This window comes from Budorcas taxicolor, chromosome 17 (genome assembly GCF_023091745.1).
Source record: "Budorcas taxicolor isolate Tak-1 chromosome 17, Takin1.1, whole genome shotgun sequence".
NCBI lineage: Eukaryota > Metazoa > Chordata > Mammalia > Artiodactyla > Bovidae > Budorcas > Budorcas taxicolor.
Genome location: NC_068926.1, coordinates 6,925,001 through 6,937,201, shown reverse-complemented (window position 1 = coordinate 6,937,201; position 12,201 = coordinate 6,925,001). Strand labels below are relative to the sequence as shown.

General features: G+C 42.9%; 1 protein-coding gene across 4 annotated transcripts in view; it reads left to right on the top strand.

Moving 5' to 3' along the window:
- FHIP1A (FHF complex subunit HOOK interacting protein 1A) overlaps positions 1–12,201 on the top strand; it is a 305,419-nt gene that overhangs the window by 121,893 nt on the left and 171,325 nt on the right. The window contains exon 3 of one of the 4 annotated variants that reach the window (XM_052655124.1): positions 8,176–8,294. The exons of 2 other annotated variants lie outside the window; for them this stretch is intronic. The gene's annotated coding sequence lies outside the window, so the exon portion shown is untranslated. Of the gene's footprint in view, positions 1–1,645; positions 1,716–8,175; positions 8,295–12,201 lie in introns of all 4 variants that reach the window. One more of the 4 variants, XM_052655123.1, reaches the window with a different exon arrangement.

Here is a 12,201-nt window from a genome sequence, read left to right as displayed (position 1 = left end):
AATGGATTCTTGCCCATAGAAGTAGATATAATGGCCATCTGAGTTAAATCCACCCATTCCAGTCCATTTTAGTTCACTGATTCCTAAAATGCCATGGCGAGTGGCTGAGAGGAGATACCCCATGTCCAAGGGCAGAAGCGGTGGCCATGAGGAGATACCATGTGTCCAAGGTCAGAGAAACCCCAGTAAGACAGTAGGCGCTGAGAGGGCATCAGCAGCAGACAGACTGAAAACCACAACCGCAGAAAACTAACTAATCACATGGACCACAGCCTTGTCTAACTCAGTGAAACCGTATGGGGCCATCCAAGACCGATGGGTCATGGTGGGGAGTTCAGATGAAACGTCATCCACTGGAGAAGGGAATGGCAAACCACTTCACTATTCTTGCCTTGAGAACACCATGAACATTATGAAAAGGCAAAAAGATAGGCCACTGAAAGAGGAACTCCCCAGGTTGGTAGGTGCCCAGTATGCTGCTGGAGAAGAGTGGAGAAATAACTCTGGAAAGGATGAAGGGATGGAGCCAAAGCAAAAACAACACCCGGTTGTGGATGTGACTGGTGATGGAAGCAAGGTTTGATGCTGTGAAGAGCAATATTGTTTAGGAACCTAGAATGTTAGGTCCATGAATCAAGGCAAATTGGAAGTGATCAAACAGGAGATGGCAAGAGTGAACATTGACATTTTAGCAATCAGCGAACTAAACTGGACCGGAATGGGTGAATAACTCAGCTGAGCATAGTGTTATCCTTGTCCAAATGAATATGTAAGAAATATTACTTGAGCAGGGAAATGAGATGGGAGGGAAAATCTCTCAGCCATTGGCGCCACTGAAAGGATTTGTTAAACTCTTTGCCTCCCTGGGGCACCGAGCCAGGGGTAGTACAGAATGCATTAACAGATTTAACTTCTGCCCTTGGAGACCAAGAGCACCATTTGTGAGCTTATTCATGTGTGGAATTTACCTCTGTTGTCATTCTCAGCTGATAACCGAGTAAACAGCGGTTGGGGGAAGGAATTAATAGTGGCGGACAGTAGGAGGCCAGCACTGAGGGCGACTGCACCCCAGGGCTTCACCTTTGTTCTTGCCCTGCTTCTTTCTCATTGAGCTGCTGGAAGTGCTTTTTAAATACTGTGCTTGGTACAGTTGCTCCTTGTGTTTTCTGGAGGTATAAATACATTTAAAGAGATTTTTTCCCCCTCCCTCCTTTACCTCTCGGTCTTGACATATTGTGATCTGGATTTGCACTCAGTTTGGTCAAGGATTGATTCATCTTCCCTTTGGGGGCAGGTGCCTTTTGGGAAGCCTAAATGTTTTTCTTATAACTGAAAGTATGAAAGTGTGGCTGGTCCTGGACAAGGTTGGGAAGCGGAAGGAGAGGTTTCCTTTGCTGTGCCCTGCATACCTCCTGCTTCCTTAGCTGCCCTGCTCAATGTGTTGCAGTCCATTCCCCACCCCGTCAACATTTTATTTATTTTGAAATAATTTTAGATTTACAGAAAAGCTGCAGAAGTAATATGGAGTATTTTCATATACCCTTCAGCCAGCTGCCCCTAGTGTTAACGACTTACTTATTTAACCCATCAGCTCATTGACATGTGATTTCTACTGAGCATGTTCTTTTAATCTCTCCTGTCCTAGAGACCTTGGCATTCTTGGGATCCAGCCATGGCATAATTTCTTTCTCTTACCATGGAGAATCTGGCAATCTGTGAGTGGATTTTAGTGATTTAAAGTTTTTTTTTAAGATTTTTTAAAAATTAAAAAAAAATTCTTTTATTTCTAATTGAAGGATAATTGCTTTACCACGTTATATTGGTTTCTCCTGTACAACAATGTGACTGATTTAAAGTTTTATCTTCTTATAAGAACTTTTACATTCTAAGACATTTTTTTCTGGTAATAGTAGTAGTGAATCCAACGGTAGCAGTTTCTAGGGACCTGTTCACATTTCAGAGTCAGTAGAATCTAGGTGAAGGAGTCTTTCTGAATTGAGAGACTCTTGAAACTGCTGTCTGTTCATTTATTGATTCTTCCATTGTTAGCATTTATTGGCTGTCCCATAGGTGCTAGATGCTGTTCTAATCTCTGGAGATACTTGAACTTCAAGATGTAGCTCTTGCCTTTAAGGAATTTATGATCTAGTGGAAAAATACATGGTTGTAAGAAAATACACAGTGGTAGAGAATCTGCCTGCTATACAGGAGACCCTGGTTCAATCCCTGGGTCAGGAAGATCCCTTGGAGGGAAATGGCAACCCACTCCAGTATTCTTGCCTGGAGAATCTCATGGACAGAGGAGCCTGGCATGCTATGGTCCATAGTGTTGTCAGAATTGGACGTGATATATCTCTGTGGCAGAGATATATTCAGGGTATTTGGAAACACATGAAAAGAGACCTGAAACCTCATTGGCTGCGGCATCTGGAAGGAGCACTTCATTCACTGTGAAATACATATGTGCTGTTCAGTTCAGCATTATAAATAAGGTGGCCTAGGTGAATCTGGGGGGCGTCAGTGCTTTGTTATCTTACAAGTGGAGAATACATCGTCTCTGTGAGATAGAGTTAGAATAAAGTTACCAACCTGCAAATTGTGGTTATCTTTCCAGCCCTTTTTCTGTGCAAATGTTTACCTTTAAAAAAACTAGAATACAGTAATTTTATAGATGCTATTTTATATCTTACTGTTTATATTTAACTATACGTGTGTGTGTGTGTGTGTGTGTGTATACACACAATCTTTCCATGTCAATAAATACACTTTCAGAAGATTGCTGTGAGAAGTTGTTATAAATCACAGGGAGCCCAGCCTGGTGCTTTGCAATGACCTAGAAGGGTGGGAAGGGCGATGGGAGGGAGATGTAAGAGGGAGGTGATAAAATGTATAATCATGACTGATTTGTGTTGTTGTATGACAAAAACCAACACAACATTGTAAAGCAATTTCCCCCCAACTAAAAATAAAAGCAAAAAAATAAACTTTTAACATCATGTTTTTCAATATTATGAAGAGTTTTATCATGAAAAATTTATAGCATGGCTGAAGTAATTTAACAGTTAGAACCTATGCATATTATTTAGGTTCTACTGTTAGCTGATAGAGTACCTGATGAACTATAGACAGAGGTTCATGACATTTTACAGGAGACAGGGATCAAGACCATCCCCAAGAAAAAGAAATGCAGAAAAGAAAAATGGCTGTCTGAGGATGCCTTACAAATAGCTGTAAAAAGAAGAGAAGCAAAAAGCAAAGGAGAGAAGGAAAGATATGCCCATTTGAATGCAGAGTTCCAAAGAATAGCAAGGATAGATAAGAAAGCCTTCCTCAGTGACCAGTGCAAAGAAATAGAGGAAAACAATAGAATGAGAAAGACTAGAGATCTCTTCAAGAAAATTAGAGATACCAAGGGAACATTTCACGCAAAGATGGGTTCAATAAAGGACAGAAATGGTATGGACCTAACAGACGCAGAAGTTATTAAGAAGAGGTGCCAAGAATACACAGAAGAACTCTACAAAAAAGAGTGTCATGACCCAGGTAATCATGATGGTGTGATCACCAGCCCAGAGCCAGACATCCTGGAATGTGAAGTCAAGTGGGCCTTAGGAAACATGACTACGAACAAAGCTAGTGGAGGTGATGGAATTCCAGTGGAGCTATTTCAAATCCTGAAAGATGATGCTGTGAAAGTGCTGCCCTCAATATGCCAGCAAATTTGGAAAACTCAGCAGTGGCTGCAGGACTGGGAAGGGTCAGTTTTCATTCCAGTCCCAAAGGCAATGCCAAAGAATGTTCAAACTAGGGCACAGTTGCACTCACATGCGAGTAAAGTCATGCTCAAAGTTTTCCAAGCCAGGCTTCAGCAATACATGAACCGTGAACTTCCATATGTTCAAGCTAGTTTTAGAAAAGGCAGAGGAACCAGAGATCAAACTGCCAACATTGCTTTGATCATTGAAAAAGCGAGAGAGCTCCAGAAAACATCTATTTCTGCCTTATTGACTATGCCAAAGCCTTTGACTGTGTGGATCACAATAAACTGTGGAAAATTCTGAAAGAGATGGGAATACCAGACCACCTGACCTACCTCTTGAGAAACCTGTATGCAGGTCAGGAAGCAATAGTTAGAACTGGATATGGAACAGACTGATTCCAAATAGGAAAAAGCATATGTCAAGGCTGTATATTTTCACCCTGCTTATTTAACTTCTATGCAGAGTACATCATGAGAAATGCTGGGCTGGAAGAAGCACAAGCTGGAATCAAGATTGCTGGGAGAAATATGAATAACCTCAGATATACAGATGACACCACCATTATGGCAGAAATCAAAGAAGAACTAAAGAGCCTCATGATGAAAGTGAAAGAGGAGAGTGAAAAAGTTGGCTTAAAACTCAACATTAAAAAAACTAAGGTCGTGGCATCTGGTCCCATCGCTGCGTGGCAAATAGATGGGGAAACAATGCATACGGTGACAGACTTTATTTTGTTGGGCTCCAAAATCGCTGGAGATGGTGACTGCAGCCATGAAATTAAAAGACACTTGCTCCTTGGTAGGAAAGCTGTGAAAAATCTAGACAGTGTATTAAAAAGCAGAGAGATTGCTTTTCCAACCAAGGTCCGTATAGTCAAAGCTGTGGTTTTTCTAGTAGTCATTTTTGGATGTGAGTGTTGAACCCTAAAGAAGTCTGCGTGCCAAAGAATTGATGCTTTTGAATAGTGCTGGAGAAGACTCTTGAGAGTCCCTTGGACTGCATGGAGATCAAAGCGTTAGATCGTAAAGGAGATCAACCTGAATATTCATTGGGAGGACTGATGCTGAAGCTGAAGCTCCAGTATTTTGGCCACTTGATACAAAGAGCTGATTCACTGGAAAAGGCTGAAGGTAAGAGGAGAAGGGGGTGGCAGATGATGATGGCTGGATCGCATCACTGACTCGGTGGACATGAATCTGAGGAAATTGTGGGAGACGGGGAAGAAGAGCGGAGCCTGGTGTGCTGCAGTTCATGGAGCCCCAGAGTGGGACATGACTGAACAGTCGGATTGCCTTGACGCGTTTGTCGACAGTCTGGACCGTATTTGTGAGGGTGTGCTTTTCGGACCCTCTGTTCTGTTCCATTAATCTACTTTGATTGCTCTTGTGTTGTACCACTTTTAATAGTTGTATGTTGTATGAATGTCTATAATTATATAGAATCAGTTTGCTTTTGTTGGGCATTTTGAAGTTGATAGTGTTTTGCTATTTAAAATCGTTTTCTTGCTAAGTGAAAGAAGTCAGAAAAAGACAAATACTATATGATATTCCTTATATGTTGAATCTAAAAAAATAAAACAAGCTAGTAAATATAAGAGAAAAGAAACGGATTCACAGAACAAAACAGTAGTTATTAGTGGGGAGAGAGAAGGGTGAGGGACTGTAGGGTAGTGGGGTAAGATGTACAAACTATTACATGTAAAGTGGGCTACAAAGATATACAACACAGAGAATGTAGACAGTATTTTCAATAACTATAACTAGAGTATAACCTTTAAACATTATGACTCATTATACACCTGTAACCTATGTAACATTGTATATCAGCTAAACTTCAATAAAAAATGTGATGCATATTACTTCTGTTGTTTAATCTTTGATTATTTAAGTTGCAAGTGGCAGAAATAATTTATAATCACAACTGAAGGCAAATGTGCACAAGTTCAGCATTATTGTTAGCTTTCCATAATGTATTCTGATTTTTCGTTCTGTGACAAGTGAGAGTGTCTGCTGCTGGCAAGAAGGTAGAGTGCTTACCGCATAGCTGTGAGAAGAATGTCCACTTTGCTTCTAAATGTCATTTATGGGTCATCTCTCTTATGTTGTCAACTGAAATTATTAGAGTAGAGAAGCAGAAAGACTAAAACCTTAAAAAGGACTTTCTTAGAGTGTACCGTTCTCCATGGGTCCCATAATATGTTGTAAACATGAATTTGCATGCATGTCAAGTTACTGAAAATGAGGGGCAGATATTTGATCAGTTGTCTAAAGGCATTCACTCAATTACAGAGACGGAACAGCAGTCATAACTCATGTCCTGTGTACTGTCAGATGTGAGAGGTTATCCACCTTAAGCTTTTCATATGGTAAACAGCAAGACTTTTAGTTGTGTAAATGACCGTCAAGGCATGTGTTGTTATTTTATGTAGGTATATAAATAAAATTGGACCACTGTGTGAAGTGTCTCTAAATTCGTTGCTCCTTTACTTGATAATTTGTTCACTTACAGGAGCATGAGGTCGCTAAGAGTCGGACACGACTGAACGACTTCACTTTCACTTTTCACTTTCATGCATTGGAGAAGGAAATGGCAACCCACTCCAGTATTCTTGCCTAGAGAATCCTAGGGACAGGGGAGGCTGGTAGTCTGCTGTCTATGGGGTCGCACAGAGTCGGACACGACTGAAGCGACTTAGCAGCAGCAGCAGCAGCAGCAGCAGCAGCAGCAGCAGTCTTTATCTTGGAGAAGGAAGTAGCAACCCACTCCAGTATTCTTGCCTGGAGAATCCTGTGGACAGAGGAGCCTGGTGGGCTGCTGTCCATGGGGTTACACAGAGTCGGACACAACTGAAGCGACTTAGCATGCATGCATGCATTGGAGAAGGAAATGGCAACCCAGTCCAGTGTTCTTGCCTGGAGAATCCCAGGAACGGAGGAGCCTGGTGGGCTGCCTTCTATGGGGTCGCACTGAAGCGACTTAGCAGCAGCAGCAGCAGCAATTTGTGGGGAATAGGCCACCCTAGACATCATTTTCAGTATTTGTGATGCTTTTCTTGGGGAAGATAGATTTTAAAGGAAAAAACGGTTATTAGGGGTGAATATTTGATTTTTTCCCATGTTTTCAAAATTTTAGTTTTTTTCCGCAAGTGGACAGAGAAGTCATTGTACATCATAGTGTTTTTTAAGAGGTTTTCTTGTGTTTACAATAATAAAGGTTAATATCTGTGGTGGAAAGACTAATGTAATAGAAAACTAGAGTCTTCATAAATTATTAAATCAGTTCTGTAGTCTAGAATAAAAGTTTGCTAGCTGCAGCTCTTGGCAAGCTAGATCTTGGCAAAACAGAAAAATAACGGACTCTATCTAGGACGGCATCATAGGAACTCTCTGTATGAATGGGTTATTCAAACTTTTATATACGCTTTCTCATCTGTCAGTTATCAGAGATTTCCTTCCTGAGTCATGTCAGTTATTTTTAGCCAAATGTGAACTCTTGTTTGTGTGAAATTTTCATTATCAGAAAGTGAAGCTTCCCTGATAGCTCAGTTGGTAAAGAATCTGTTTGCAAAGCTGGACACCCCGGTTTGATTTATGGGTCAGGAAGATCTGCTGGAGAAGGAAAAGGCTACCCCACACTCTAGTATTCTGGCCTGGAGAATTCCATGGACTGTATCGTCCACGGGGTTGCAAAGTGTTAGACACGACTGAGCGACTTTCACTTCATTATCAGACTGTGGTTTAATATAAATATGTTAGAATCTTCCCTCTTTCCTCTTCTTTCCAAGGGGTGACAAGAAAGACCATAACATAGTCAGTCAAAGCCATTTATCCTGCATTCCAGCTGCAACGCGAATTACAGCTTTCAAGGACAGCCTTGTTCCCAGGGCATTGTGAACAGGGGCACAGGGGCCACCCTAACCCAGCCCCTGTCCGGGTGAAACCCACCGGATGGTGTAAGGTAGATTATTAGGTGTGGCTGTGGTGGCCTTGAGGTTTTGGCGTGTGAGTTGCAGGAGTCCTGCATGAACTTAATCTCTGGTTATTCTTGATGAGAGACACATTACTTTCCCACCGAGCCAGGGGGGTGTGCTCAGTTTTCTGTTCAGGAATCTCCCTGGGGGCAGTCAGTAGAGGTTTCCCCAGGCTGGGTGAGAGGACGGTCCCAGTTGGCTTCCGGCTGCTGTGCACACCCTCCTTCAGTATCCAATTTTCCAGTCCCCCTGCCTGTTCCTAACGAGAGATGAGCCAGAACCTGGGACAGAACAAAAACCAAAGCCAGAACCATAAAAGTGTAAGATAAATCTCACCCTTTGGCTCTCTGATCTCATCTAATCATCCTGTTTTCAGCAGCTTTTGATAACATTGCTGTAGTCATTTTATTTATAAAGTCATTTTATGCCTTTCTCTTTTTTAAGGAAAAGAAAAGAACTGGGGGATTTGGGTGCTCATGTCTTTCTAAAGCGGAAGCTGAAATTTAAGGACATTTAGTTCTCCCTCTTCCCTTTGCACTGTGACCTCTGGCATCACCGTCAAGGTGGGTTTGTGTGTGTGCGTGTGTTTGGTTTGTGACCAGTTTAGCTGTCTGATGTTTGTGGTTTTCCCCAGAGCTGACTCTTGCTGCTAATGAGCACGATCGTTTTATACGGTGTTGCTGTAGTGCGGGCATGTTAAATAATTGATCGGGTGTGGCAGGTAGAGAGTGGCCAATGTTGCCCCTTTGTTGCTATGGTAATACATTTGGTTTAAGGGAACTGTTTGTCATTTGGACTGCACGGATCTTGCCCGTGACCGTTGCCTATAGTTGAGGCAGTTGGAGAGGAAAATCAGCTTAAGAGGATGTAGCACTTTGAAACAAACGAGTATATACAGTTGTCCTTCGGTATCATGAGGGACTGGCTCCATGACCCCCCGCTGATACCAGAACCCACAGACGCTTCAGTCCCTTTAATAAAATGGCCATTGTGTAGCCCACCCTCTGAACCAGGGTTCCAGCATCCACAGATTCGACCAACTGCAAACTGATGGTGCGAAGGGCCGCCTGTGTATCAGGAGATTTGGGCTTCCTGCTGAGGAGGGACTTACTCTTTTTTATTAAGAGGCTCATCCTTGGCTACTACATCAGCGTAGACGATGAGACAAGTGACAGGTTGGCTCACTTGTTAACATGGTGGGATTTGATCATCTATTGTGTGAAATGGTTATTGCGTGAGGTTTACATTTCGTTTCTCTGTTATCCCTAGGAGGACTGTCTTTAAGTGAATTTGATTCCATGTTTGTTAGGAATCTTGGGGAGGAAGGAGAACACAGTCTCTTTCTTTTATTCTCCGTTAAAAAAACCATAAGTCCTTAAAGGTATGGGGTATATTTGTGTATTCTCTCGAGAAGTGTTTGTTGAGTGTTCAGCAGGGGGCCCTTAGGTTTGGGAGTACAGTGTGAGCAAAGCAGCTGTGGTCCCTGGTCTCAGGGGTTAGACGCCGTGGACTGCTTCCGCTCACTTCTGGGTTCCGCCTTTAGCACTATCTTTTGCCTTTTAGACACCTTTCTCAATAAGTGTTTGATAGATTTTTAGAATAGTTCCTTTCTTCCTCCTTCCCAGTACAGTCTCTTCATGTGAGTTTTTCTTAAAGGTTAACACCATTTGTTAACACCATTTGTCAACAACTGACACAGGTGTAAGTGAAAGCTTAAGTGATGTAAGCACACATCCTTCTGTTGATCCGTGACCTTCCTCACCTCACGGCTTAGCTCGTGTCCTGCCTCTGCCATGGTGCCAGCCGAGCCAATAGCAATCTCTTTCTGGGTATTCTATTCAGTTAGTATGACATAGGTTATCTTGTTTTCATAGGTTATAATGTAATTTTTTTTTGTATTCTTGCCACATATCTTATATGAGTTAAAGCAGAAAAAAAACTAAAAGCCAGTGGTCAAGTCTCAGCCTCCTTATTATATAAAGAAGGAATCCAACCCATAGAAATTAAAAGATGACTGGTATAAAGTGTTGTTTCCAAGAGGAAGCACTAGCAAGCGCCATGCTTTCAGCTTGGAGTCACCGTGGGATGGTGAACATGAGGGCTGACTCTAGGGCCGGCTGCGAGCTGAGGCGTAATGGGCTGTGACAGTGATTGGAAAACGCAAAACCAATGGGTGCAGCAGTTTGTTGGGTGTTTTAATGTGACACGTCAAGCAGTTGGAAGCCACTGCAGGCTTTTGAGAAAGAGCTTAACGTGAGCAAATTAACACTCAAGGGGAGACGCAAGAGATGCTGGCCGCTGCTGCGTGTCAGTGTGGCTGGGGACAGGGAGGACGGTGAGGATTGACCCTGGAAGGGAGGTGTTTCCCATTTGACACATGGAAACTTGAGGCTCTTCGATTTTGACCCCAGACGCTATAATAAATACGTGACAGAAGTAGGAATCAAATTCTCAAATGACTTGTCAGCTCCATCTTTTTTGATCAGAGTTGGTTTTCCGACTCTGAATTTTGATGATTATCTTATTCTATTTTCACTGGCTGAAGGATGACTCTAGTATTACTTATCCTGTGCTTATGCTGCTGTAGCCCTAACCCCGATTGAAATAGTTAAACATCAAGAGAAACTTCTGTGCGCTACGTTGCTTCAGTCGTGTCTGACTCTTTACAGCCCCGTGGACTGTAACCCACCAAGTTCTTCTGTCCATGGGAATTCTCAGGCAAGAATACGGGAGTGGGTTGTCATTTCCTTCTCCAGGGGATCTTCCCAACCCAGGGATTGAACCTGGGTCTCTTATGTCTCCTGCGTTGGTAGGCAGGTTATTTACCACTTGTGCCACTTGGCAAGCCAGAGTAAATAAAAGGGGAAATTTATCTAAAGGTGTCTGGTACCTTAAGGAACTTCAGCTGAACCTGTCCTCAGACCAGGAACAGGAATGCCTGCTCAGCACTTTCTTTCTCTTCCTGAACTGGCTTTTGTTCCTTGTAGCTAAATTGGGCTGCTTTATACCTCCTGAGTTTGTGTCCCAGTGATGGAAGCAACTAGAGAAACTCATTTAGCATTTTCTAGTCCTGATTTAAATTCCTAGAGGAGAAAATGTGATGGGCTCAACCCAGTCAGCACAGGTGAGCAGGGCAGCCCGGCTCACCTAAACACCAACTTGGCTGCAGGTCTCACCCTTGAACTGGAGGATTTGGGGTCAGAGGAGAGGGCCTAGGCAGATACTCCCAACAAATTGATAACCCCTGCTTAAAGTGACCCAGATCCCTGAAATGTTATGTACCATCTGTTGGGTAAATGTTTTGAAGTTTCTTTGTGGCATAATGAGGAATTAGATCTCTTCAACCCACCTTATCCACTTAATCATTTAAAAATAATTCAGAACCCAAGCTTTTCCTTGCAGCTGCGGTTTTGTTGCTCACTTCTGATACTTTCCAAACCCTGCTGGAAAAAGGAACTTCGGGAGGGTGACATAGGGAGTAAAACATTGAAGGTCTACAATACTTGAGTATAATGTCCCTGAGAATTAAAATGGGAATTTTTAGGCATTAAGAAATTTTGTTCATCATAAACCACCTGTCTTTTGACTATGTGTTTATCCTTCCCAGAGTGGTTTAGAAATGAATAACCTTGAGATGTTCAGACCTCAGAGATTCTGATTTTATTTATAGGCTGCGAGAAAACACTCAGTGACGTTTGTTGTGATTCACTGCTCATCACCTTGAGCTGTTGCCTTTCAGTGCCAGGAAGGCACTGAATCTTGCGCACTGAGAGAATAGGCTGAAATCCATGGAGCTCGAAACAGAGGTCTGAGTGTTATCCCAGGGATTTCTCATAACATATCGGATGGACCCTCGCCAGTGGCTTCAGAGCTGGGTTTTTCTGTTCATTCCCACCCATGAGAAGTGAATCCTTTATCAAATCCGCAGCTGCTTTGAACCTTGGTCTTTTGGTGGCTGAAAGAAAAGCTCTCAGGAACAACAGTTTTCAAGCTCAGCTGAGTAGTGGTCTGAGGAAAAGTGTGCTGGTCGCTCAGTCGTGTCCAACTCTTTGTGACCCCGTAGACAAAGAGGGTGTGTAGCCCGCCAGCCTCCTCTGTCCATGGGGTTTCTCAGGCAAGAACACTGGCATGGGTAGCCATTCCTTTCTCCAGGGGTTCTTCCCGACCCAAGGATTGAACCTGGGTCTCCCGCGTTACAGGCAGAGTCTTTACCATCTGAGCCACGAGGGACCGAGGAAAAGTAAATCTGGATAAATTACACGTTGACCTGCTGGTGTACCCGTCTCCCTCCTCAAGTTTGGTTTGTCAGAAGTGCTTGTCTGCTGCCTGTCTTAAATATGCAGCAAACACCTCTGCTCTGTTACGTGCAGATTGGAGAGGCCCTGTAGTGGGTTGCTGTGAAATGTACATCAGGGTGTCTGCTGAAGCCCCTTGTCCATGCTGTTGAAACCTACAACTCGCATATTTAAA